Genomic DNA, 26,681 nt, shown 5'->3' on the forward strand with positions numbered 1-26,681 from the left:
AAGATTCCTTGTAATACTGGTTTGGTGTTGATGAACTCCTTTAGCTTTTTCTTTTTTGGGAAGCTCTTTATCTGTCATTCAATTTTAAATGATGCCTTGCTGGGTAGAATAATCTTGGTTGTAGGTCCTTACTTTTCACCACCTTGAATATTTCCTGCCAGTCCCTTCTGGGCTGCAAAGTTTCTGTTGAGAAATCAGCTGACAGTCTCATGGGAACTCCCTAGTACTAGGTAGCTAACTGCTTTTCTCTTTCTTGCTGCTTTTAGGATTCTTTTTTTGTCTTTACCTTTGGCATTTTAATTATGATGTGTCTTGGTGTGGGCCTCTTTGGGTTCATTTTGTTTGACACTAACTGCACTTCCTGGGCTTGTATGTCTGTTTCCTTTGCCAGGTTAGGGAAGTTTTCCATCATTATTTCTTCAAATAGGTTTTCAATTCCTTGCTCTCTTCTCCTTCTGGTACTCCTATGATGTGAATGTTGGTACACTACGTGTTGTCCCAGAGCCCCCTTAAACTATCCTCATTGTTTTGGATTCTTTTTTCTTTTTGCTCTCCTGATTGGGTGTTTTCTGCTACCTTATCTTCTAAATCACTGATTTGATACTTTGCTTCATCTAATTTATTGTTGAGTACCTCTAATGTATTCTTCATTTCAGTTATTGTATTCTTTATTTCTGACTGTTTCTTTTTAGGTTTTCTGTTTCCATTTTTATGTTTTCTGTCTCTTTGTTAACATTCTCCCTGAGATCATTGAGCATCCTTTTAACTAGTGTTTTGAACTCTGCATCTGATAGATTGCTCGTCTCCCTTTGGTTTAGGTCTTTTTCTGGAAATTTGTTCTGTTCTTTTATTTGAGATATATTTCTTTGTCTCCCCATTTTGGCTTCCTCCCTGTGTTTGTTTGTATGTATTAGGTAGGGCTGCTATGTCTCCCAGTCTTAGTAGAGTGGCCTTATGTAGTAGGTGTCCTATGGGGACCAGTGGTCCAGTCTCCCTGGTCACCTGAGCTGAGTGCACCAGGTGTGCCCCTTGTGTAGGTTGTGTGTGCCCTCCAATTGTAGTTTAGCCCTGTTTGCAGGTCAATGGGAGGGATTGACCCTCAGGATGATTGGTTGTGAGAACTGGGTATGACTCCAGTGGAGGAGCTGTGGTGCAGGGGCTGACCTAACAGAGCAGGATTTGCTTTAGCAGCGCTCTGGTGCCTTTCCAGTCTGCCCTTTGGGTGTGTTGTCCTTGGAAGTGGCTGGGTGATTCTCTGACTTAGTCTGAAGCTGGCCACTGGTCTTGCCAGCCCTGGGACCACCTGGGAGAGGACCTGCTGCAGGCCAAGTTCAGCCATAGCCTGTGTCCTGCCTGGGGCCACCTGGCACGAGCCACAAAGCAGTCTGCAGATGGCCACCACCTCTGCTGGGCTTGGAGGTGCCTCAAGAGGCCAACCTGTGAACTGAGGCTGGCTGCCACTAGTACTGGACCTGGAGCTGCTCAACAAGAGGTACAGGATGTGACAAAGCCAAATGCTGCTTGTTTGGGTTCTGTGAACCCTTGAGAGATCTTAGGAAAGTTTGCAGCATGAGCTAAGATAGGCTGTTTTTATGGAAAAGCCACTGGAAGTGCCTTGGGTGTGCAAGTTGAGTGGGGCTACGTCTCAAGGAATCACCAGTGTGGGGGCGGACAAATGGTGTTGGTTGAAACTCAGATATAGTGGCCTCCAGTACCTGCAGGCTGGGAGTAGGAAGGGCTCAACAAAAAAACAATGGAATCTGCCAGCACTTCTGTCTGGAGAAAGCTGCCCCTCCAGCCCATGCCTGGAAGCCAGACAACTCAGTTCTTCCCTATATATCCCTGGTGCCTTTCAACTTGCTGTCCCAGTGCTGGAGCTCAGAGCAAATGATCCTGCCAATGAATAAGTCCATGCGTGGGTCCTTTAAGAGGAACACTTGGGACTCTAGCCACCCTCTGTCTCACCAAATTACAATCTCTGCTGGTTTTCATGCCAGAAATTGTGGAGACTTCTAGCCCTGGAACCCTGGGCCAGGGAGCCTGGTGTGAGGCTGGGACCCCTTGCTCCTCTGGGATATCCCTTCTAATTTTTAACAGTCACATGCTGGTGTGAGGCCAGCTTGTTCCCTGTCTTTGTCCCTCCTACCAGTCTTGAGGTGGCTTCTTTTGTATGTCCTTTGTTGAAGGACTTCGGTTTAGCTAGATTTCAGGCAATTCTCAATGATGGTTGTTCTATAGTTTAGTTGTAATTTTGATGTGGTCGTGAGAGCAGGTAAGCACAGCCTTTACCTACTCTGCCATCATGCTGGAAATCTGAATGAATAATTACTGAGAATTTTCAGTTTATTAGACACTGTGCTAGGAGCTACACAGATAGAAATGAACAAAACAAATCCGGGCTTTGCTCTCATGGGATTTACAGACTAGTGCGGGAAGAATATTAAATGAGCAAATAAAAACACAATAAGAAATGCTGATCAATGCTCTGAAGGAAACAAGCATCTTTAGCCTCCCGTGTCAGTCTTCCTCATACACTCTGGGTTTCAGAGAGCTCACTATGCTTGCTTCTCTCCTCCCGATATCCTCTCCTTTTAAGGGGTGGACTTCAAATGAAGACAACTTTCCACCACTCTAATCTGACTGTCCTGGAGCACAGTGAGGCTCTTAACTGAGAAAACTTGTGTTACTGCCGCTTAAAGGTACAGTCACAGCAGGAGTGACTGGAGAGAAGGAAAATAATTCTCTTCTCTGAGACAAGAGCACAAATGTAAGGAGACCATGCAGAGACAAAAGACAGAGAGTTCAGGAATGGGGCCAGATGGTCTCCATACATTCCATGAAGAATGACCAAAGGTCATATTTAAAAGATCATGAAACCATGCATCCCTTTCCATTCCACAGATCCTGCCTTTCCCTTCATGCTCCAGGCCTTCTGTACCCACACATATACTTGACAAATGTAGCCGAGGGGGGAAGCACAAAGGTTTACTAAATACTGCTAAGACAGGAAGACCCTCCCTTCCCCACCTTCCCCTCCCCACCTCTTCCTTTCTTTCTTCCGTCCTTCATTCCTCTCTCTCTCTCTCTCTCTCTCTCATCTCAATACCATAATTTGGAAAAATCTGGTTGAAGAAAAAAATGTCAAGAAGTATTAATGCAGATTTGATACATCTGACCTTTCTTCTCTGTAGAACAATAAATGTCAGCTTAAAATGACAGCCAGGATGGCCAGAGATATTTATGTGCTTCAATATTTAGGGAAGAAACATAGTTTAGACTTAAGTCTAATTTGCATGAAGGTTCTGACCTATGAGAATCATATGCACTTTTAAGGAACCATTATAAGCAGTGATGTTTACATTTCAGAAAACAGAAATGTGAACAATCAGAATAGAATGAAGTGGTAAATGACTCCTGATAGGTAATGAAGATGTTTAGTAACATCAAGAAAGGATTTTGCAACAGAAAATTGCGTTTAGGTTTTTCATACCTGCGTGGTGTGGTATGATGGCATTCCATAGAAATACCCACAATCCAGTTGTCCTATCCTTTGATTAAATACAAAATATTTTATAGTATGCTCATTTTTACATGTATCTCTTAGCCCCATTTTACTGAAGACATTTTATTGTTAAAACAGAAGGAAGGAGAATTATCTTGCTCCAGCTGTGTAAATCCTGATAGAAGTGTAATCCTCCAGCCTGGAGTGTAATTCTCTACTCAGCCTCATACTCAGTTATCATCAAAAGCAGCAGTGTTCCTTTCAGAGTGGAGTCTCTGAAAGGTTTTTTTTTTTTTTTCTTCTTAAACTGTGAACATTAGTTAACCCATTTACTTCTGAAAGGACACAGTATTGCATTGTGTTAAGAAAATAGAATCTGAAGTTAGTTCTGGGTCAGGAACTCAGCTCCAGAACTTGCTAGTTAAAAATTCTTAAGGTAGTAAGACAATAACTTCATTTTCTGCTCTTGGCATACTCATCTATGAAATAGAGATTATTATAACACTGTTTTATAGGATTCTTATGAGAAGTAAATGAGATAATTAAAAATAAAACAAAACAAAGAGTGTAGGACAGCACCTGCCACTTGGTTAAAACACAGAAAATATTACCTACTATCTTCTATTTTATTATTGTTGTTGTTTTGTTAATAAAGAGGTTTCTCCTAATTATTTGTTGTGGCTTTTCATATTATCTTTGCTGAAACGAGACTATATTCAAAATTAGTTTACGTTGTAGAAAATAAATGAAACAAAAAAAGGACCCAAAAGAAATGTTTAAATATTGTAGACTAAAGCAACCTATTTGCTCAAAGAACTAATGTAATGAGAAAATCAGTGCCATCCCACTGTGCGTTTTCTAAGAATTCCATATGGAACCAGTATGTCTTTTATTTATTTATTTTTAAATGTCAAATAATTTTAATTAAGTCATGAAGATTATTTCTAAACTGAAGTTATTCATTATAAGATCTTTCACAGCAACAAAAAAAAAGTTCTTTATCTCAAGAATGAACTATGAAGTTTGAAAAACTACATGAGTTGTGGCACTGAAAGGAGGGAAGAGAGTTTTGAACCTAGGAGTCATGACATTGGGTTTTCATTTTAAGATGTGCCAAGTCGTCTTTTTCAACCTGGGAAAATCACCTAAACTGCCTAGAGTTTTCATTTCTGTCATATGAAATAAGTGAGTTCTAATCTCTACTATCCCTTTCATATTAAAATTCTGTGATTGTAACCTGTTTACAGGGCTGGTGTTGAAGCATTACTGGGAAGATGCTATTTCTATAAATAGTTGGGGGTGGGGGTCATTTAGAATTTCACAGAGCCCTGATAATAATAACCTTCTCCTATTCTTATGTGTTTGGTAACAAGCAGGTTCTGATAAGATCTGTTTAGCTCTAACTAATACGAGTAGAGAATATGATAAGATTAAAGAAATTTATTTTCCTTTCCACTCCAAAGGAAAACCCAATTTATTTTGGTGCTCTTCTGGATATAAAGTAAACCATCCAAGATGCTTTGTTCTGGTTTTCTGTTTTAATCAATACAATTAGTCAGAAACAAATTGTGTGGATAGAGGCGATGATAGATAGATAGATAGATAGATAGATAGATAGATAGATAGATAGATAGGAAGATAGATGATAGATAGATAGGTAGACAGATAGGAAGATAGATGATAGATAGATAGAAAGAAAGAAATATAGATAGCTATCTACCTACACACATTAAAAACTGTACTTCTTATTCGTATGGTTTATGTTAGGGGCAGGGTTGAGGGGTGAAAGAATATTGCCTCATCTATGTCAGTATGAGGGACACAGAAGTTGTTCAGTAAATACTTGCTGAATCAATGAAGCAAAGAACAAAGAATGAATGCGGGATGAAAATATGGTATCTGTCAAAGGCTACTTGAGCAAGTTCTTTGCATCTTTAACAACCCGTGTCCCAGTGAACAGTGTGTGTCTTACATATTCACTTGCTCACTTCTTAATGGCTCATCAACTCTTTCCTTAACTTCAATTCTCCATTTAACATATAATCATACGGACCTCCTGTGTGTTGAAAACTTTGTAAAGTTTTATATAGTAAAAGAAAATTACAAAATGTGGTCCCTGGCTTTAAAGGACTTATAGTCGAATAAGGAAGTCCAAAAATACGGGATTTGGAGTCAAAAGTTGGAGCTTCAAGATTTGACACCAGCTTCAATTAGCTTTGAGATCTTCATTTAAAACACTTTTGACTCATAGTGTATAAGGGGAGGGGATGATTGCGTCCTCACAGGGTTGTTGAGGAGATTAAATAAGGTTATATATGTAGAGGAGTGCTCTGTAAAATAGAAAGAACTATAAGCATTACACAAGTATTTAATTAGAAATAGTACAAGAGAGTGTTGACTTAAAGGCTACGTGTCTTGGAGCAAAGAACAGTGAGTTCAGGTGATGAGCATGATTTTTTTATGGAGCGGATGCTTGATGGGTCCTGAAGGATGGATAGGGTTTGGACAGTCAGGATGAAAGAAAGAGCATTCCAGGCAGTAAGCAGGGAGCAGGGAGCACAGAGCATGGAGCAGGAGCTGAGGGGTGCTCAATTCAGTTTGAATAAATTGACTCTTTCTCCTGGAGTACCCAATATGAATCTCATGCTCTGCTGGGACCTCTCTATTGGGAGAAGAGATTCTATGTTGGAAACTACAGTTGGATGGGCAGGATGGAATCAGGACATGACAGGAGGGCCTGGGCGAGAAAGCAAGCATGTTTAACCATCTCATAGCAAGAAATAAGCAGCCATCAATAGGGCTGATGTGAATAGCATTTTAGGAAGATGGAATTGGTAATGGTGCAAGGTCTGGATTAGTACGTAGAGACCAGAGTCAGTAATGTTGGATGGAGGGAGAGGGAAGATTTGGAAAAAGAGATGGCAGAATGAAAAATGACTCCAGAAAAACTTCATAGACTTTGGCTTCAGAAGCAGAAAAGAGAAAACTCCAAGTTTTTCTAGAACTTTCTGCCAGCAAGATTAGAGTAACAGAGGTCCATTTGATAGGAAAGAAGAATTGGGGAAGCAAAGCACTTTGGGAAGAAGAGTTGAGTTTCATTTGCACATAGGGAGCTGGGCAGCAGCCCCCTGTGGGCAATTGGGAGTGTAGGACTAGAACTCACGTAAGAAGTCTGGGCGGGGCAGAGGGATTTGGGAATCATCAGCTCAGAGACTCCTCATAAATTATGCGCTTTGCTTAGAACTTAATTTCATGTTTTTTTTAGAGGCTAAGAGGAATGACAAGCTTGCTGAATTATGGATTATGCAACTGTATTAAAAGTAATTCGCCCTTTCTCCCTCCCCTTTGCCTCCCTGGTGATGTTTGTGTTCTTTCTTCCCTCTGATCCACTCCCACTCCCCCTAATACTTTATAACTGAGGGACACAATAATCTTTATTTCTGTCAGATCAGAAGACTGTCAGTGAAGAGATTAAGGTGATCGGGAATGTTCACCAGAAGATACGACGGTCCTCCGCAATCCTTCAGAGATCTGAGGGATACAAGTTTTCTCTAGAGGAACGCAACCATTTATATTTATAGGAGGCAATGTTTAAAGAGATAAATTCTCAGTTCCCTGGACAGGACGGTTGTTTGATTTGCAGCTTCTCTTAAAAAAAAAAAAAAAGCACTGATTCTCAACAAGAGACCGAGCTGCCCGGCAGATAATGTGATCAGATGAAGTTGAGCTTCCAGACCTGGTGGATGGGCTTGAAGCTGGGCCTCCTTTCCTGGCACCCAGCTTCCGTTTGTGGTTTGAACTAAGTTCATACTGCCAGTGCAGCATTCCAAAGTCCAATTTTCTTGAGTTTAAGCCTCTTGTTCGTCCTCTTCAAAGAGAACTTACCCAGCCATTTACTTAGCTCTTCTCAAGCACTACCTGGCACAGACAATATCAGGCTTAACATTAGATAAGGTAATGATGGGGAGGGGAGTCGGTGCTAACATTTATGGAACATTATTATATGCCTGGTACTTCACAGACATTCTCTTATTTAACCCTGACATCTGCAAAAGGTGGCTGTTTTAATCTCTGGTTTGCAAACGAGGCTCTGAGGGGTTATATGACTTGTCCAGATCATACTACTAGTAAGTGGCTGAACTGGGATTTGGGTCCCCTAACGGGGATTAGGTTTCAGCACCTGAAGATCCCCTCCTTGTTCTAAGCTTGTGCTTTCTTCCCATCCCTATTATTAGGGGAAAAATATTTTTAAAAGAGACACTTGGTTATAAGTTTCCAGAGGCCTACGGAGTAGGACGAGAATCCAGTAGCGCTCATATCCATTTACTCCTCAGCTATGTCACCCATTTCCCTTGTTCCTCCCTTCTTCCTGCGTTCTCCTCTTTTACCTCTGCCTATCAGAGGGGGATGCACGCTTTGATTTCTCTCTCTCTCTCTCTCTCTCTCTCTCTCTCTCTCTCTCTCTCTCTCTCTCTCTCTCTCTCCCTCCCTCCCTCTCTCTCGCAAGGTGGGCGGGGTAAAGGATGAGGGGGCGTGGTGAAGCAGTGCAGCATCAAGTCCTTCACCTGGGCATTCTGTGCACTTCTCATTGACCTTCTGTGGAGCCTGGTCAAGGGCAGGGGGAAGCTACACTTTGGCTGCATTACAGCTTTTTTAAAATTAAATTTATCGGAGGTGACATTGGTTAGTAAAATTATATAGGTTTCAAGCGTGTAATTCTATAATACGTATCTTCATATTGCATTGTGTGTTCACCACCCAAAGTCAGATCTCCTTTTGTCACCATATATTTGACCCCTTTACCCTTTCCTACTTCCTCCTTACCCCTTTTCCCTCTGATAATCACAAAACCTTTGTCTGTGTCTATGAGTTTCTGTTTGTTTGTTTGTCTTGTTCATGTATTGCTTTCAGTTTTATATTCCACATGATTCTCAAGTTTTTCCATCTGACTTATTTTGCTTAGCATGATATTCTCAAGATCCACCCATGTTGTCACAAATGTCAGTATCTCATCTTTTCTTATGGCCGAGTAATATTCCATTGTATATATGTATTACATCTTTAATCCAATCATCTGTTGAAGGACACTTTGGTTGTTTCCATGTCTTGGCCACCATGAATAATGCTGCAGTGAACATCAGAGCACAAGTATCTTTATGGATAAATGTTTTCAGATTTTTTTGGGTAGATACTCAGAAGATGGATTGCTGGGTCATATAGTGATTCTATTCTTAATTTTTTGAGGAGCCTCTGTATTATTTTCCATATTGCTGTACCAATTTATATTCCTACTAGCAGTGTACGAGGGTTCCTTTTCCTCCATAACCTCTCCATCAGTTGTTATTACTTGTCTTATTGATGATAGCCATTCTTACAAGTGTGAGGTAGTAACTACAGCTTCTGATTTTCATTTTGACTGTGGCGAGACATTGAGAGAAATACCTACTATGTACAAGGCACCACAGTAGGGACTAGAAAAAAATTACTTTGAAGTGATTAAATTGAAATTTCCTTAAAATTAAAAAGAAAGAGTTTCTGCATATTTAAGAATTATGGACTAAGGAGAAAGGAGTGGGGAAGAGAGAGGGGCAGGCAGTAGCCTTGCTTAGGCTACCAAATTCCTGGAGATAAAAGTCAAGGACAGCTTGATGTGTGGCCCTAGCCCACTTCATGGTCACTGAGTGGTCCATACCCTCATGTGTCCAGGGCTATCTATTAGGCAGCCCATTTCCATGGACATCCTTCACGTGGCACTCTGTGCAGATTCTCTACTCCCGTTACATTTTTCTCCTCCTCTGAAATCTAACACATGAATTTCTGGATGAGTTGGCCTAGCCTCAGGGTAGATGTATCTGTGCTTTCCAAAACCCCTTAATCTGGGCAAAACAGGGAAAATGGAGTGGCCCCGGCCCCACTCCCCGCATCCCAAGCACTTCCAGGTCAGTCAGTTCGTGTTAACTACAGCCTTCCAGAGAAGCGTTGCTACTGTGAGGATTTTAGGTCAGTGAGGAGACAAGGCTGGCTGTGAAGATGAACTGATTGATGCCACGAGCCACTGGGAGTCACCGCGGCACTTGGCACATGGTAAGTGCATCATAGATGTCATTTCTGCTGTGATTGTGCTTATTCCCATCAAGATCGGTTCAAATGCTTCTGGCTGCAAGTACCAAAGACCCAACTCAAAGTAGCTAAACAGTCTCGTATAATTAGAGGTAGAGAGTGTGGCTCCAGGGTTGGTTAATTCAATGGCATATGACAAAATCAAGGACCTAGGTCCTTCCTCGCTGTCCGCTCTGCCTTCCTCAGGGTTGGTGGCTGCAGAAGCTCCAGGCACCTTCACATACAGCTGACAAGAGGCAAGTGTTTGTCCTTTCTTCCTTCATAAGCAAAAGGAAAACTTTTCCAAAGGCCCCCAGTGGATTTCCTTTTGTGTCCCATGTGCCAGGGCTGCCTCACATGACTTGGCCTAAATGAACTGGAAATCTAGAGGAAATAACACAATCCTCTTAGTCTCAAACTTGAATGTGCAACAGAGTCACTGGCAGGGCTTGTTAAAACAGACCTTGCTAGGCGCCATCTTCAGTTTCGGATTCAGTAGGTCTAGGGAGGGCCTGAGAATTTGCATTTCTAACAACTGTCCTGTTGGTGTGAGGACCACACGTTGAGAAGCACTGGCTTAAACTATTCGGCAGTCATGTCCCAGGTCTGAGGCAACACCCTTTCAGGATACAGATGCCCCCACCCTGATCAAAGTCCGGCTTCTGCTAGTGAGAGGGAGGGGAAATGCCTGTTGAGTGGGCACATCATCCTTTTTAATTTTTGGAGTTAGAGAAAGGGCAGCCGGTTCCAGATAAGGTTCTTGGTTTTCTCTGGGATGTATCTTGTAGTAGGGTCCTTTCCCTTCATTTGGGACAATCGCGGAGAGTGTCTGGATTGCAAATCCAACTCAGCTGAAGACAGGAGAACTTTCGCTCTCATTCTGGTTCATCAGCTTCTGGATATCAAACGTTTGTTTATTTATTTATTTATTTATTTATTTAATTTGTTTGTTTGTTTATTTATTTATAAAAGATTTTATTGGGGGCAGGGGAGCAGGACTTTATTGGGGAACAGTAGTGTGTTTTTCCCAGGACTCATCAGCTCCGTCCAAGTCAAGTTATTGTCCTTTCAGTCTTAGTTGTGGAGGGCGCAGCTCAGCTCCAAGTCCAGTTGCCATTGTTAGTTGCAGGGGGCACAGCCCACCATCCCTTACGGGAGTCGAACCGGCAACCTTGTGGTTGAGAGGATGCGCTCCAACCACCTGAGCCTTCCGGGAGCTCAGCGGCAGCTCACTGACTTCATTTTAGTTGCGGAGGGTGCAGCTCGCTGGCCCATGTGGATGGAAATCAAACTGGCAGCCCTGGTGCCCAGAGATCGCACTCTAACCACTGAGCTACCCATCCGCCCCCTGGACCTCAAACATTTAGATCCGCAGCCCCTTGGAGATGGTGGTGGTGGCTTCCTCTCCCTCTCCCTCCTCCTTGTCCTCCTCTTCTTCGTTCTTCTTTTTCCTCCCTACAAACTTCAGGGTCATCATATGAAACTTATACTTTCCATAAGATACATTTTTTCCTTGCCCTGCAGTGGGTACACCCAAAGCCCCCCACTTTGGGGATGTGCAGCTCCTGTGGCCGCCGAGGCTTGAGGGCCGTTCAGCTGGAAGTGGAGCAGCCGCAGGCTCAGTCATCAGGGAGTTTGATGCTGGGCTACTTCTAAATGCAGGCTCGTTATTGATGCTAATTGAACTTGTAGTTAATGAAAAAGGATTATTTTACAGGGCTTAAGTCAAGGCCAAAATTGTTATTACAGGTTAATTATTCTCCTTAAAAGGTACCATTACAGCCATGATTGTTTTTTATCAGCTTTTTCTCTGGTGCTGAAAGAGATTTCTTTGAAAGCAGAGTCCTGATATAATTAGTTACTTCATCTAATTCTTAACCACCAATCATTTCTCTCCAGATAAAGGTTAATTAAAGGTATATGAGTTGGATATTCTGGCTTAATTGCATTTGATCAGTTTCAGAGAAACCCTTTTCTCTCCCATTTTTGGTTAGGAATGTGGTCTTTCCCTCTGCTTTTAAACCTAAAATCTGGAAGAAGGACTCAAAATGGGCTGGCGGAAAGAATGTACCTGCCCTGCTACTGGTGGCAGCAGGAGATGGACATCTCAGGGTGTGCTTGGGACTGGGGTGGGGTGGGAGAGAGATTCTCTTTGTCTCTGTCATTGGGAATCAGTGACATAGAAACTGGGTCTTCTGTTATCCTTTCCCTTCACTCTCCTCCCTAATTTCTTTCTTTCTTTTCATGTGTGTGTGGAGGGGGAGTGGGGGGGTTAAGGCTTCAACATGAATTTAGGGGCAACACAATTCAGGCCATAGCAACACGCAATTCACCCTCACAGCTCTGTGCTTTTGTCAAGTGGTTCCCTCTTTTGGGGTGCCCTCTCCATTCCTCTCCATCCTGGGAAATGCTCTTTATATCTCAAGTTTCCGCTCAAATGTCAACTCCTCCATGACACAGAGTCTCCACAGCCCCCTTCCTACCTCCACAAGAGACATCCACTCCTTCCTTTATGTTCCCCAGGAGCCTGGCCACATGCCTTGTGCTGTTTCTGTGGCAGGGTCTGGGTCTTCTTTCACTCCCACTCCCACTCCCACTGCCACTCTCCCGTTGCAGGGAATAGTTTGTGAACTCCAAGGAGACATTCAGTATGTGTCCCATCCTTCAGGATGGAAAGACTTGTGCCAGAATCTTCTGGCACCAAACACAATACCTGGGAAATGCATCGAAGGCCAGAGTAAGAAATAGACCCATAACCTATAGCCAGCCACCTTTCTTCACCCTGGGCCATTGAGAGTGCTGGGGAACCATGGGATCACTCCGGTGGTCCTCCTTTCAAATGCTCATTGGCCAAAAAAAAAAAAAAAAGACTCCTGGGAGAGTGATAACCTGGCTGGTAAGCCAGTAATTGACCAGATTGAGGCCAATAGTTTACTGTTGAATTGAGACGTGAGGGGCCTCCCGAATTAAGTTACTGGAAGGGACTACAAATAAAAATACAAATATTATCTAGAAGGAATAAAATAAAACTACGGCCAATCATATAACACTCATTTACAAAGACCATACATTCTTTTCCACATTATGTAACCCGTCACCCAGTAGATTTCTGAAAGAATAATGCAAGAGGTGGACCATGGTTGAGCTAGGCCGACAGCCATGTAGCACAGGGATTCCTGGAGCTGCCTCTTCCTGCTTCCATTCTCAGTTTTTGTCTTTCTGCCAAGACTTTCAGTCATATAACTTTCAACTCACAGCCCATTCCCTTTTAGAGAAAAGCTTTGTCTTTTAACCTTTGTTCACTTTCAGTGTCTTTCAGGATGAACAAAAAGGTTTTGTAATGAAATCCTCATTCACTCCAGTGTGGTCTGCTTTCCCAGGTTGTCACCCACTCAGTGCAAAATGCCCAGGAGCAGGCCATCCTGAGGAGTAACTTTCAGAGCTAATTAAGGCTTTAAATCATCCTAGAGAATTAGGACCAACCTGCGGCCCTCGTGTGTGCCACTGGAACATGCCAACCCCAAATCCCACCTTATCGCCAGGCATAAAAGCCGCATTAAGTTTTAAGATCTGATTCAAATATGCATTATGGATAATGGTGACACCTTAATATTCAGTCTTCACAAAGGGGCCTGGCCATATGATTTGACATATTGCAGTTTTACCACTGATAGAAACATTAGGATTTTTATGGTTTGCATTGATTGCTAAGCAAAAATACTACATCTTTCCATAGGAAATATTGGCCCCATGAGTGCATTTTAAGAGGGGTATGTGTAAATGGTGTGGAGTGGGGTGTGTTTGTGTGTGTATGTGTGTGTGTATGTGTTTGAAGCGTCACCAGTCTCAGATATTGGCAGTTTCCCCTGTCTTCCTCATAACAGAAAGCAAAATACTGGAGAATTTAAAGGGAGTCGAGGAATATACCACATTTAAAAAAGTGCTTAGGAGTAAGAATGAAACAGTATATAACTTTGTAGCACCCTGATGTTTTAAAATTTTATTTTTCTGCAGTAGAAGAAAGTATCCTGGCTCGAAGTCATGCTTGTTGGGTTCTCATTGCTCTCCCATTAATTCACTAGGTGATCTTACATAAGTTGCTGAGTTTTAAGAGCTAACCTTTTATTGTATCTTTGAGTTTGGTTTTGCCTCTGTTTCTTAGGCTTGGAGAGGGTTAGTCACTGGCCAAGTGGCAGAGCTGGGATCTGGCTCAGGCTTTGCTGATTCCTGACACTTGCCATTAGCCACCATGAGTGCGACAGTACCACCCACAAGAGCAGCATATACTCAGTGGCCTGCAGCGAGCCAGGAGCCGGGAATGGCATGGAGACAAACGTGGCCCTGCCCTCAGAGCTTGCAGACGAGGACACCTAAGTTCTCTCTGGGTTTCTTGATCTTCTACTTAAGAAAAAGAGTTCAGATTCTGGACATCCCTTTCAGTTTGAAAACTCAAGAGTGTTTAAACTCTTTGTAATGACTACCAATCTTCCATTTCTTTAGTATTATTATTAGTCACATACTTTCTTGGTTGGCTGTCATGTGTGAGGCACTTTCCTCAGGGTTTTTATAGGACTATTGAATTTAGTTTTTGTACCAGTCCAGAGAGAGACTGCAAATGAGGAACAGGAGGCTCAGAAAGGTTATCTTAGCCAAGTTCACAAATGGCAGAGCTGGGATTTGAATCCAGTGTGGTCAGCCTCATCCTTTCCCCATGTAAGCAACGTCTTGAGCTACTGCTCTTGAAGTTTCACAAACTCCACTCATTTACACGAGCTAATTTCTGTTATGACAGATATCGTGGACACAGACATCTAGGTAACAGCAATCTTGGAGCCTGGCAGCCACCTGCTGACTGTAGGCAGTGTTGTACCCCAGAGAACTCAGACCTGGACGGTCTCAACCCTGGTGTGGGGTGTGTTGGAAGCTGAGAATGAATCCAGGTACCATCAGAGCAGGGAGCGTTCACATTTCACCATGGGGAATCGAACTGGGGAAGTTGTTAGTTTTAAAAATAACAACAGCCAAGAACTAGTATTTATACATCTCTATAGTTTCCCAGGTCCTTCTACATCCATTGTCTGATTTGGTTAGAGGCAAAGAATAATGGAATGAGTTGGAAGCCTGCAAATATATAAAATGATATTGAATTTTCCGGGGACTAACTCAGGGCAATGAGAAAAGGGAGCAGGGTCACTCGTCAGAAGGAGACGGGCTTATCTTTAAATACCTGATCAGGAAGGCGGCTGAGCAGTAGATAAATGTAAAAAGGACCGTGCAGCTGAGAATAAATGGAGCAATCTTTTTCTGAATGGAAAGTAGCTGAGATTCCAGGGCCAGAGACAGGGAGGGGGGACATATTCAGAAGTTATGGCCTGAGAAGAATCCCTAAAGCTGTCAGGCAGCAGGGGATGAGAACAGCCCATCAGGAGAGGCCCAGAGCAGATGGGGCTGTAAATCAAGGGAGAAGCGTTATGGCCATCACAAGACACTGCTGTGCCCTAATGGGGAATGGGCTGCAGGGCTTTATAAAGCTGGGTCTGCCGGGCTCTGAGCATGATGGAATTGACCGTGTCAACCTTGGGAAGGCTCAAAATTCAGCTTGCTTTTAGAAATGGGCTTGTGGGGTGTTTAGATCATTCTGAAGATCCACAAGTCATTTCCTGCCCCTCTCCCAAGAGCCTATTTAACTTTTTTTTTTAACTTTTATTTATTTAAGTGTGCTTTTCCAGGACCCATCAGCTCCAAGTCAAGTAGTTGTTTCAACTAGTAGAGAGCACAGTTCACTGGCCCATGTGGGAATCGAACCGGCGACCTTGGTGTTATGAGCACTGCGCTCTAACCAACTGAGCTAACCGGCCGTCCCTCCCTCTCCCCCCACCCCAAGAGCCTATTTAAAATAATAAAGATTGTATTCTGTTGGGAGTAGTATGTTTGTTGGAGCAGGAGAGAGGTCCTGGGTGTCCAGGCCCCTGCCTGTTCCTCTAGTGCCCACAGAAGCAATCTGGAATGGGGTGGTGGGAACCTGGGCTCTGACATGGATGGTCTTGATTTCAAGTCCCAGATTGGCCATTTACCAGTCATGTGACCAATCGCTTCAGCTTTCAGCCCTCAGATTTTCTCAGCCTCAATTTTGTCACCTGTACAATGGGGGCAATAATATCTCAATTATCGTTCATTGTGAGGACCAAATGAGCTAACGATCGTAAAGCACTTAATACGGTTTGCAGTGCAGAGCAAGTGATCAAACGCAAATAGTAGAGGGGAAAAGAAAACAGGTGTATCTCTTCATTCAGGAGTCACAGTCCAACACGTGAAAGTGTAGTAGACAGTTTTCTCTGGGGGTTATGATACATGCATTACCTCAAACTCTGGTTGCTTTACAACATTTATTTCTTCGTCATGCCTGTGTCACTGGTTGGTGACATAGGATGGCTGCTGCTTCTCTGTTCCAGGTTGTCAGTAGGTCCAGATCTGCTCCGTGTGTCTTCTCATTCTGGGATTCAGGATGAAGGGGCACTTTTCTTTTCTTTTTTTTCTTTGCTCAGAGCTTCAGTATTCTCATGGCAGAGGAAATTGGTGCAAGAGAGCTCTGAGAGCCTCTGCGTGGAGCTGCTATCTTGACACTTCTACATACATTCCAATGGCCAAAGGATATCCCGAGTCCAAAGATATACTTCCCTGAAGAGCAGGGAAGTGTATCCTCCCATGGGGGATGGGGAGGGGAGACGGAGTATTTGTAGGACAATACGAGTTCCCCTCAAGAGGTATGTTTGGGACCATATCTGTGTGTACAGTCATTTTAGACGTCAGGAGGTGATTGGTTGAACTCAGTCAAACCACTGTTTACACAAGCAGTGAACGTGTGGTCAGAAAATGGGCTTTTGCCTAATCTTGCTCTTGGCTCTGGCATTGTGTGGAGAGAGGTTGCATGTCAGGAGGGCTGTGCTGGAGTTCTCCCCACTCCTGTTGCCTTCAGTTCTTGCTGCATTTGTGCCTCTACCTGTGACATGGCAGACGTCCCTGACCAACCCCTTCAGCTCTCAGCCCTCAGGTGGCAGTTCCAGGCCTTTGTGAGTTGATGGTGAGCAGTGTCTCCTCAAGCAGCTAGATGTAAATGTCAACACTTAGCCGCAGAATTCAGCAGTCTCTTATCATTCTCCCCAGAATTATAAAGTTCCTTCTTTATGGGCCTCAGACTTGTCATTTTTAAATGAGATATGGCAGCGTGATCACTAAGGCCATTTCCAGTTTCTGTGCTCTCTGACCATGATGATTGACACGTGTTTAGGAGGCACATATGAAATACTTGATCTGAAACTTCCTGATGTTAGTTAAGTGTTAATCACAATATTACATTCATTAAAGTTGCATTGCTTCACCCACGTCACTGTACAGGGGTGATTGTCAACCAGCATTTTCTCCAGGGCTCCTGGGATGCTTGTTTCTTCTACTTCCACCTCTTTCAAAAAAATCTGCTGAGATGCAGGGTGTCACTAAGGTATACACAAGTGATCATTATTTCATTATTCTTAAGGGAGATGAGTCTTTACCTCTAAAGGAATGACTTTGCAATACCACTCTGTGACAGGTATATAGAGGAAGACATTTTAGGGCAGGAAGTTCCCTCTTCCTTCTTTTTCCAATTTGATAAATATTTATCGAGCACTCATGTGTCCTCACCAAGCTCTGTGCTTTCATTTATGTTGGCTCACTTAATCCTCATACAAACCTCTTGAAGGAAGTATTGGCACCCCCATTTTATAGATGAGAAAACTGAGTTTCAGAGACATTAACTTCCCAAAGTCATCCAGCCGGGAATGGCAGATCGAGATTGCAAACTTAGATCTCTTTCACTGTAATTTCCATTCCCCTTTGACTACATTTTGATGAGATGTGCACTGAGCTAAGAATTGGGGGCGTCTGCCTAAGACTTTCACCTGCTTCTGGCCCATGTGACCTGAGTGTGGAATTGAGGCAAGGAAACATTTAGCTACTTGAAGACTTTTGTTTTAGATCCAGGTACACAGCTTATCCATTCAATGACTTTAGATTGGTCACATACATAAAACAGGATACTTACCCAGCCCAACTCAGAGATTCTGAGGGAGTCTGAGGAAAGAATAAATGTGAAAATACTTTGTAAACTGTTTAAAATTATTCAAATATATGGCATTGTTGGTGGTTCTCCTTAGAAGGAAAGGGGAACAAAGCTAACTGCCACTTCTCCTTTTAAAAGATAAGGTTCTGCCTGAAAAGGATATCCTACCCCCCAAAATTCAAAAATTTGTTTTGAATGTTCCAGGATACAGAAGAAGGAATATCAAATCTGTACCTTCTCTGTAGCAGAGAGCACCAAAGACAGAATTTATTTCTTTTTTGATAATTTTTTAAATTAAATTTATTGGGGTGACATGGTTAGTAAAATTACACAGGTTTCAAGTGTACAATTCTGTAATACATCATCTATATAGCACATTGTGTGTTCACCACCCAGAGTCAGTTCTTTCATCACCGTATGTTTGACCCCCTTTACCCTCATCTACCATCCCTCCCGCTTACCCTCTGGTAACCACTAAACTGTTGTCTGTGTCTATGCAGGAATTTTTGTTTCTTTCTTTGTTTGTCTTGTTCCTTTGTTGCTTTCAGTTTTATATCCCACATATGAAATCATATGGTTCTGAACTTTTTCTGTTTGATTTATTTCACTTAGCATAATAACCTCAAGTTCCATCCATGTTGTCACAAATGGCAACATTTCATCGTTTCTTATGGCAGAGTAGTATTCCATTGTGTATATTTCATTGTGTATACCCATCTTCTTTATCCAATCATCTATTGAAGGATACTTTGGTTGTTTCCATCCAAAGACAGAATTTCAAACTCACTTTTTGAAAACTTAGTGAATGAAAATCCATATTTTCATCAAAGACATTTGGGGATTCAGGTCCAGGCTTGTTTGACTTTGGGAACTCCCTCTTTTTCATCCTAAAACACTGCTTAGGCTAGGTACTGACAAAGGTTACCAAATATAAGACATGATCCCTTCATTCTCATGACATTCCATCTGGCTGGAGTGGGGAAAGACACACTTATGTAGAATCTAAATTACAGTGCAAAGTGGAGCGAGGTATGGCGTCTACTGCCAAAATGATGGCTGGATAAGATGAGGGCAGAGCTTCATCTCATCTTTTCCACTTATAGGAGCTCTATGTTCAACTGAAAGTATAAATGGCCTAGGAATATTTTTTGAGAGGACTGAAATCCTCCAGACAAATACATATTTTGAAGCATTTCTGTACAATGTAAAGCACCCTGTTGTCTTGTTTCATCAGCTTACTTCACAATAGAAGCCAGCAATAGCTAGTTAGCTAGTTGTTCTTTTCCTTTAACAAGCTGGGTCACAAAGAGGTGAAATGACTGCTCGGTCATCCAGGACTAAAGAAACCCAAGCCCATCTTCATCATCCTCGTTTCACACATTTTCCTAGGTAGGTAGATAGATAGATAGATAGATAATCTCCTGCCTTCTTTTCTCTCTTCTTTCTGCAGAGAAACCATTGTACATCTCTGGAAACACTTTGTCTATTCAAATGTGCTTTTAAATATTAGCAAAGTAAAAAGAACTTTTTAAGAGAAAACTGCCAGATTAGTTTTCTATTTAAAGTCACTTATCAGTTTAAATTAATTTTACCCAGTGGTTTCCAAACCGTGTCCAGAGATGGAGATGCCCCCGCTTTTGATTCCACCATAGCTACTCAATTTCATTAGTTTTATGCATCTGGACTTCACTTGACAAAATGTTCTGACACAAATAAACAGCATGCAAATTCCTCTTTTACACCGATAGTGAGTTCCCAGGAGTCAGAAGGAAATGGTATACTGGGTGTTACAATAAGGTTTTCTTTAAGTGATAAAGGAACCATCTTTGAAATTGGCTTGTAACTTGGTATTTTTCCCCCAAATGTTTTTTGAATGAAAATGTAAAAGATGCAAAAATTAAAGGTATAGTAAAAGGAAGTCCTTTATTTTGGAAATTAATAGGAAGCCACGCACATGTCTCAAACTTTACTTGGGTAAATTAGAGTGCTCCAGAACTAATATGGTATATTGAGAAAAAGCATTAGTGATTTCTTCGGGGTAAATTACAGCATATAAAAGTCTGACAGTTAAGTTCACGAACTCATCCTAAAAAAAGTGCTACATACCTCATTGCTGAATATCACTACGGTCACCTTTGAAGTACTTCCCTTGGGAAGCTATGCACCAATGCCAGTGCCTAGTTCACCCTTCAAAATAATTTTGGCACTATTTTTCTTGAATGGCCAGCAGTGCTGTAGTCGTATTATCCTTGATGTTCTGAATGTCATCAAAATGTCTTCCTTTCAGTATTTCCTTTATCTTTGGCTAAAGAAATAAGTCATTGGGGGCCAGATCAGGTGAGTAGGGAGGGTGTTCCAAAACAGTTATTTGTTTACTGGCTAAAAACTCCCTCACAGATAGTGCTGTGGGAGCTGGTGCATTGTCGTAAGGCCAGAGCCATGAGTTGTTGGCGAAAAGTTCAGGTTGTCTAATTTTTTCATGCAGCCTTTTCAGCACTTCCAAATAGTAAACTTGGTTAATAGTTTGCCCAGTTGATACAAATTCATAGTGATGTAAAAAAAAAGTTAGCAGCATCGCTGCAACAAGTTCGTGAAGGCACTTTGACAATCTGACCCTCCTAAGCTTAGATTTCCGGCCATCCTTGCCAAAGTGCTAAACGTATGAATGAAGCTACCATAGGTCCTCCAGACCAGCCCACCCACCAGCTGAATACCACCAATCCTAGCTGATGCCACAAGGAGCAGAAGACTCACCTAGCCCAGCCCTGCTTGAATTCCTGAACCACAGAATTTGTGAGATACAATAAAATGGTGTTGATTTCAGCCATTATATTTCGATGGTATTTTGTTAGGCACTTGAAATGTATTGTACCTGTACCAGGTGAACAGTATGCCAAATAAAAATTTGAGGAGCACTAGACAAAATAACAACAATAAATCACGCAGGGAAGTGTTGAGAGAAATGTGCAGAATAGTCGGTTTGCTAGGGTGGGTTAAGATGTTCCTGATTTCAAGTCAGAAATGTTTCTCGTCTCATCTTTACTGTGTAAACTATGACAAGTCTTATGATAAGAGTTTGAAAACTGACATCTATTAAGTGTCTACTCTGCCAAGCATTGAGCTAAGTGCTTTTCTGTATTACATCAGCTACTCTTCATAGTAACCCTATGAGTTAGGTATAATTATTCCTATGTTATAAATGATGGAACTGAAGCAAAAGATATAATTTGCCCAAGGTAAGCCACCTGGAAGTTAAATGTAGGTCTCTCTGAGTTGAACGCCTCTTTCCCCCACATTGTACCATCTCTTGATGGCATAGAGTTTTCCTGCATTTGTCGTCAGGCCAGACAAGCTACTGTCAGCTGAGGGCACTCTTCCTTCTCTTCCCTCCCGGAAAGAAATGGACATGGTTGGTACCACCGGCCTGAGTTTTGAGTTTCATCTGTATTTTTTCCGATGCAGGGCTAGCAAAGACCAAGATGCAATTGACTAGAGAGGTACAGGACCAGGTGCTGCACACATGTGATGGACATTTCTTAGGCAGCACTCTCAAATGTCATTAATTGACCTAAGAGAGAATTCTGTATCACTCTTCAAAGACTGAGTAGGTCTGAGCCTAGTTTTGCCCCATTGAGTATGAGTTACTCAGCTTTTCTGTATTTATGTCTTGGGACAGAAATGCATTTCAATTCAGCATCTTTTACTGAGTGTCACTGTGTGTCTGGTGCAATGCTGGTACTGTTGGTGGGGATACAGTGGTGACAAAGACTTAGCACCTCCCCCAACCCCCCAGGACTTCATCGTTATGCTTTAATGAATATCACTGGGCAGAGGACAGAGGATGGACAGCCTGGGAAGGGCAGGGAAGGTTTTCTAGAGAAGATGGGCCCTTAGGAATGTCACAGGCAGCTAGGGTTAAGAGTATTAAGCCAGAGCAAAGGCCTAGAGTAAGGAAAAGATCAGAGGGATTCGGGGGATGGCAAAAGACCTCAATGGCTGGAGTTAGTCCCCTCTTTGTGCGGTGTGTGTGGATGGGGTGGGAGACCCCCATTCTGTTCCCTAACAGGCAAGTAACGGACTCGCTTTTTCCTTTTTTGAGAAAAAAATTCCCTGTCTATATTAATGGTAAGCTTACTTGTTTTTTGCGTTATGATCCAGGGAAAATGTTTGGGTACCAGATAGAGTTTCTAGAGTTAGCAAATAAAAATACAGGATGCCCAGTTAAATTTGAATTTCAGATAAACATATTCCCTGCAATGTTTGGGATACTCATGAGCTAAACATCTATTTGTTCGTTCTTTATCTGCAATTCACATTTAATTGGACATACTGTATTTTATCAGACAACTCTAGTATTAGGAAAATATAAGCAGCCCCTCTGACTCCTTATGTCTATTCCACAGGGGAGGTGAAACCTACTTGGTATTGTCTAGGTTTTATAAATGAATGAAATTTGAATTTAACCTGGCGTAATATTTTATGTCTAGATATCATGTTTTGTTGATATATTATTTTTGTTTCTTCTTTTTTTTATATAACAACCTGTTTGTAATTTGTCACTTGGTTTCTTCCTGTCTGCCTTTATTCTCCTGATTTAACCCTTTCAAGTCTGACAAGCATAGTTCTGGAAGGTGTTCTGCCTCAATCCAAAGTTTGCCGTGAGGGGACTCTAACACTCTCATACGTATAATCCTTCACAAAGCTTAGTGTTTCACAACAAACTTGGAAATTACTATGTTTATTTATACAATCTCAAATAGTGTCCCTGTTTGCAGATGAACAGATTGGGTGAGGGCTGCAGTGTGGATGGGGGTCTTCACCAAGCTGCTGAAGAGCTGACAGTGAGGAAGGGAGGGCTTAACACAAAAGTGCTTGACCCACTGCTAGGAGCCCTAGGAACTCTGGGATCGAGCAGCCTCTAGTTAATTCTCCCTCCAATTTGATAGCAGTAGGAATTATAGAGAACTGGAGGATGAAAATTAGGGAAAAGGAAGGCGTTTCATGCCATGAAGATAATGATGGGAGAGTGATTCATTTTGACCTGGAGAAGGTGAAGGGGGTGCAAGAGGGTGAGGAATCAGGAAAAGTTTCATGGAGGAGCTGGCATTTCAGCTGAGCCTTAAAAAGGTGAGAAGAAGTTTTGCCCCACTGTTGCCTATGGATCTCTTCCACTCTTCCCGTCCCATCCCATTACTTTGTGAAGAGTGTAATGGCCCAACTTGAAACAGCACGCAGAGGAGTCAGGGAGACAGCCAGCAGCCTGTTGTGTCTGGATGAGCTGGCTGGGGAGCCTGGCACACACACACACACACGTTTGCTCTGCCCACAATGCCACCATGCCCTTTGCTCCAGTCAGAACAGTTCAGCTCCATCTGTCTTCCTTACTTCCTATAAGATATAGAAATGCTGTTCTTTGAAACTTGATGAAAGCATTAACCTGCCAATCAGAAGAGGAAAGATCATAATTAATGATAATAGCCCTGTTTTAATTATAGCTATTTAGCAAGTTAACAGAACAATACCAGTAACACAGCTCGACACTGAGTAGGTCGGGAGCAGCCTGCCATTTCTCAGCATTCCCGCCGTGCCCCTGGAACTCTGCAAGGCTCAGCTCCTTGTAGGGAGGGATGGTAAGTGAGAGCTAAGCAGTCTGCATCTCCCCCTTCCCCAGCAAGGCCTTTCTTCCATGCTATCTTCCATACAATTTGCATCTCATGCCACGTGCCTCTGGTTTGAGTCAGAGACTACAAGGTTGAACATTCTGTTGGGATAGAGGCCAAGAGCCAGGGCAAGCAGATCCCAGGGATGCCCTTTCTGAGCTCTTCATTCTCTACTCGTCTCTGTCCTGGCCAGACCTGGACTCCTACAAAGTTAGCTCTGGAAGGGACCTTAGGAATCCTTTCATGCAAAGACTTTCAAATTTTTTAAAACCAGAGGGGTTACCGTCTGATTGAAGGGAGGGGTGAGAGAATGTCCACGAAACCCTGCTACCCAGCCTCCATGGTGCTCTGGCTATGGCTGCCCAGGGTTCCATGGAACCCTTAAGACTCCTTGAAGAAATTGTTCATCACCCCTCATTTTTATGATGGGGTGGGGACTAGAGGAAACGCAGCTTTTCCACACCCAAACAATTAGATATTGGAAACATAAAAACCCAGATCTCCTCCCTTCTATTCATATGTGCTTATGATAAACCCACTTAGGTTATTCTTTCAGCACTTAAAATCCAAATCCATTTATTCATAGATCCCCAGGGACCTGTAAAGGAGGAACCTAGGTAGGCCTTGGGGTGGGAGAGAGCCCCCAAGTCAGTGGCTTTTAAGCTGTGGTCCACAAGTGGGTTGGAGAATCGTGTGTGTATATGCGTGTGCACGATTGTGTGCATGTAGCACTTATGGGCACTTTTTTCTTTGTTGAGAAGAGGGTACATAGTTTTCATCAGATTTCAGCAGGATTCATGACTCCCAATTTGTAAGAACCACTGCCCAAGTCTCCTCAGCAAGTCCGTGAAGGGCTCTGACAACCCCCAAGTTCCTATTTGCTTTCCAGATCAAATCATCCTCCTGCGCTGGGGCACATGGGCCTCCCGAGCTGTTTTGTCCTACTTCACAGCCAATTCCAAATGACCACAGACAGAATCCAGATAGAACCTGACAGGTAGCCAAGGCGTGAAGCAGAATGGAGAGGAGCAGCTTCTTCCCCCAGGCACACAGGGAGACATTTGCTCCGAGAGATGACAAAGTGGCCTTGTCATGATGAGGCAGCCATCTCTCCAAGGCCGGGTCTGCAGAAAAGATGGCATTTCCACAATCCCTTTTCTGGCAGGATGCAGCCGCTAACAGGTGCAGAAGAAAACTACAGGATGGGGTTTCTTGGACCTGCTTTTAAATCTGCCATGGGACACTGGCAGTCAGAGAAAATCATCTCAGGTGATAAACAGTGTGATTAACATCAGATGACTCTGAGGTGGTAATTCGTCCCTTTGAAATAATTCAGGCATCCTTCCTTTTCTGTGACAGATTTAGCCCATGAAGTTTTGGCCTTAATCATTATCAGATTTACAGGAAACTTACTGGCTGCTTCTTACCAAAGGGAAGATAAATTCCTCTCTAATAGACTTTGGCCTGGCAATCCTTCCTCTTCTGATTCATAAGTGGGCATGGCCTCTTTTGTTTCCAAGGAACAATAACTGTTGCTTTGGAAGCTAAAGGACAGAATAAGATGTTACATTACAGCCACCCCATCTTTTCAGACAAAATGAATAGACCACACCCTAGGAGGCGAGTACTCAACACCCCAACTTCCCACACTGCCAGCCTTCTGGGGCACAAGTAGAACTGCACCACTGGTTTGGGAGAGGGAGGAAATTAGTCCAAGGAGCTGCAGCAGACTGGTTGAAAACAGGATGTCTGTTCACACAAACCGAGCAAACTCATTGATGAGATAAGGATCCTGCATCAGATTGGAACTCGTCTTCACCACTAAATTTGAGGGTTAGTTCAGTTGATATGTAGTTTTGAATTGCAAGACCTTCTTGAAGGAGGATGTGTGTTGCTGCACGCTCAGTGTATACGCCCTATTTCGTCATAAGACCCACACTTGGAGAAGCACTGGTTGAAAATGAAAATATTGCCTTAAGCTTCTTTGTTTAGAGGTTGGAAGTTTTCCAGGCCAGATGTTTTCTGAATCTTGGAAAATTGATTGAAGGAGATATTTTTGTCACTAGGTCAGATCTCTGTGTCTTGGGGGCCCCAAGAAAGCCCAGGCTACATTGAACAGTCCCCTGTTAGGACCTTGCAGGGGAAGCTGAGTGCCCTGGTTCACTGAGTTCAGAGGATCCTGTGATTCTGTAGTCTGTTGGTGGAGATGCCTTCCACAGGGGCACGAGGGCTACCAGGCTCAGCATCAGCCCTGTTTCTTGCTGCTCACTGCTTGGCTGCTCTGCCTAGACCCTACCCAGCCAGCCTGTTGTGTTCCCACACAGCTCCTTGCCCTGGCCTCTGTCCCTGCCCATCTACCAGCCCTGTCTCCCTGATTCTGGATTCCTGGCTGCTGTGGTCTCCTGATGCTGCTTCCCTATAGACCCAGTGATCCTGTAGCTCATATGCCTGCCAACTGTAATGCTCCCCAGTTCCTCAACCCACCTCTCTATTGGGCCTGGTGCCACTGTGTAACTCCCCTACTTTGGAGTTAGTTCTCTTTGCTCCCTGTAGCAAGGAAGTTCATCATAATGATTGGCAACTTGTTCATTCTCCAGGATGGACTGGGAATTCCAAGGCCCCAGTAGTGACCGGGGCCTGCTGGTGACATCCTGACCTGAGCTGGACAACATTGTGTTATAAAATGCCACAGCAGGACAGCTCAGCATATTTACTTAGGAACGATGAACAAAATTTAGGTTTGGGATTCAATCCATTGCTGATCGTTTACTAGGTATTGGAGTTCAGGTAAGTCATGTGACCACTGAAGCTCAGTTTGTCAATCTATAAAATACGGATAATCACAGGAATGTGTGAGGACAATAGTTTTCATTATAATCACTCAACCTCCTGGAGACCTAAAGACCCATAACTTTGGTCTTTGTCTTTTCTCTCCGATTTCTGTACTCCCGCAATCCTCAGTGGGTGGAATACTGCAGCTCCACACTAATATTTCTCAGAGGCAATCAAGTCCCTTTACAAATGGTAAACAGGTGGTTTCGTGGTAAACAAAAAGCTGTGTACTTGATTTATCCTGCAATCCAACAAAATGAAAGAGACAGCTTTTCATTCTGTACAATAGCAGAAAAGCCATTCTCTCCAAACAACACCCTTGTTAGCTTGTCAGCCAAGTTTTGGTGAGTGGGATAATGGCCCCTACAGACTACAGTAAGCAGGTGGTCCCCCCACTCTCTGATCTGGTGGTCCTGTCTCTCCACTGGGTCTCAGAAGGAGGCCAATGGCCTGCTGCTGGGTGGCAGGAAGAGGGACTTCCTGCCTGTGC

General features: G+C 43.0%; 1 protein-coding gene across 1 annotated transcript in view; it reads left to right on the plus strand.

Annotated features, from left to right (window-relative positions):
* The window catches only part of ALK (ALK receptor tyrosine kinase), a 642,106-nt gene that overhangs the window by 19,739 nt on the left and 595,686 nt on the right, over positions 1-26,681 (plus strand). The window lies entirely within an intron of this gene.

The sequence above is a fragment of the Rhinolophus hipposideros genome (assembly GCF_964194185.1).
Source record: "Rhinolophus hipposideros genome assembly, chromosome: 12".
Lineage (NCBI taxonomy): Eukaryota > Metazoa > Chordata > Mammalia > Chiroptera > Rhinolophidae > Rhinolophus > Rhinolophus hipposideros.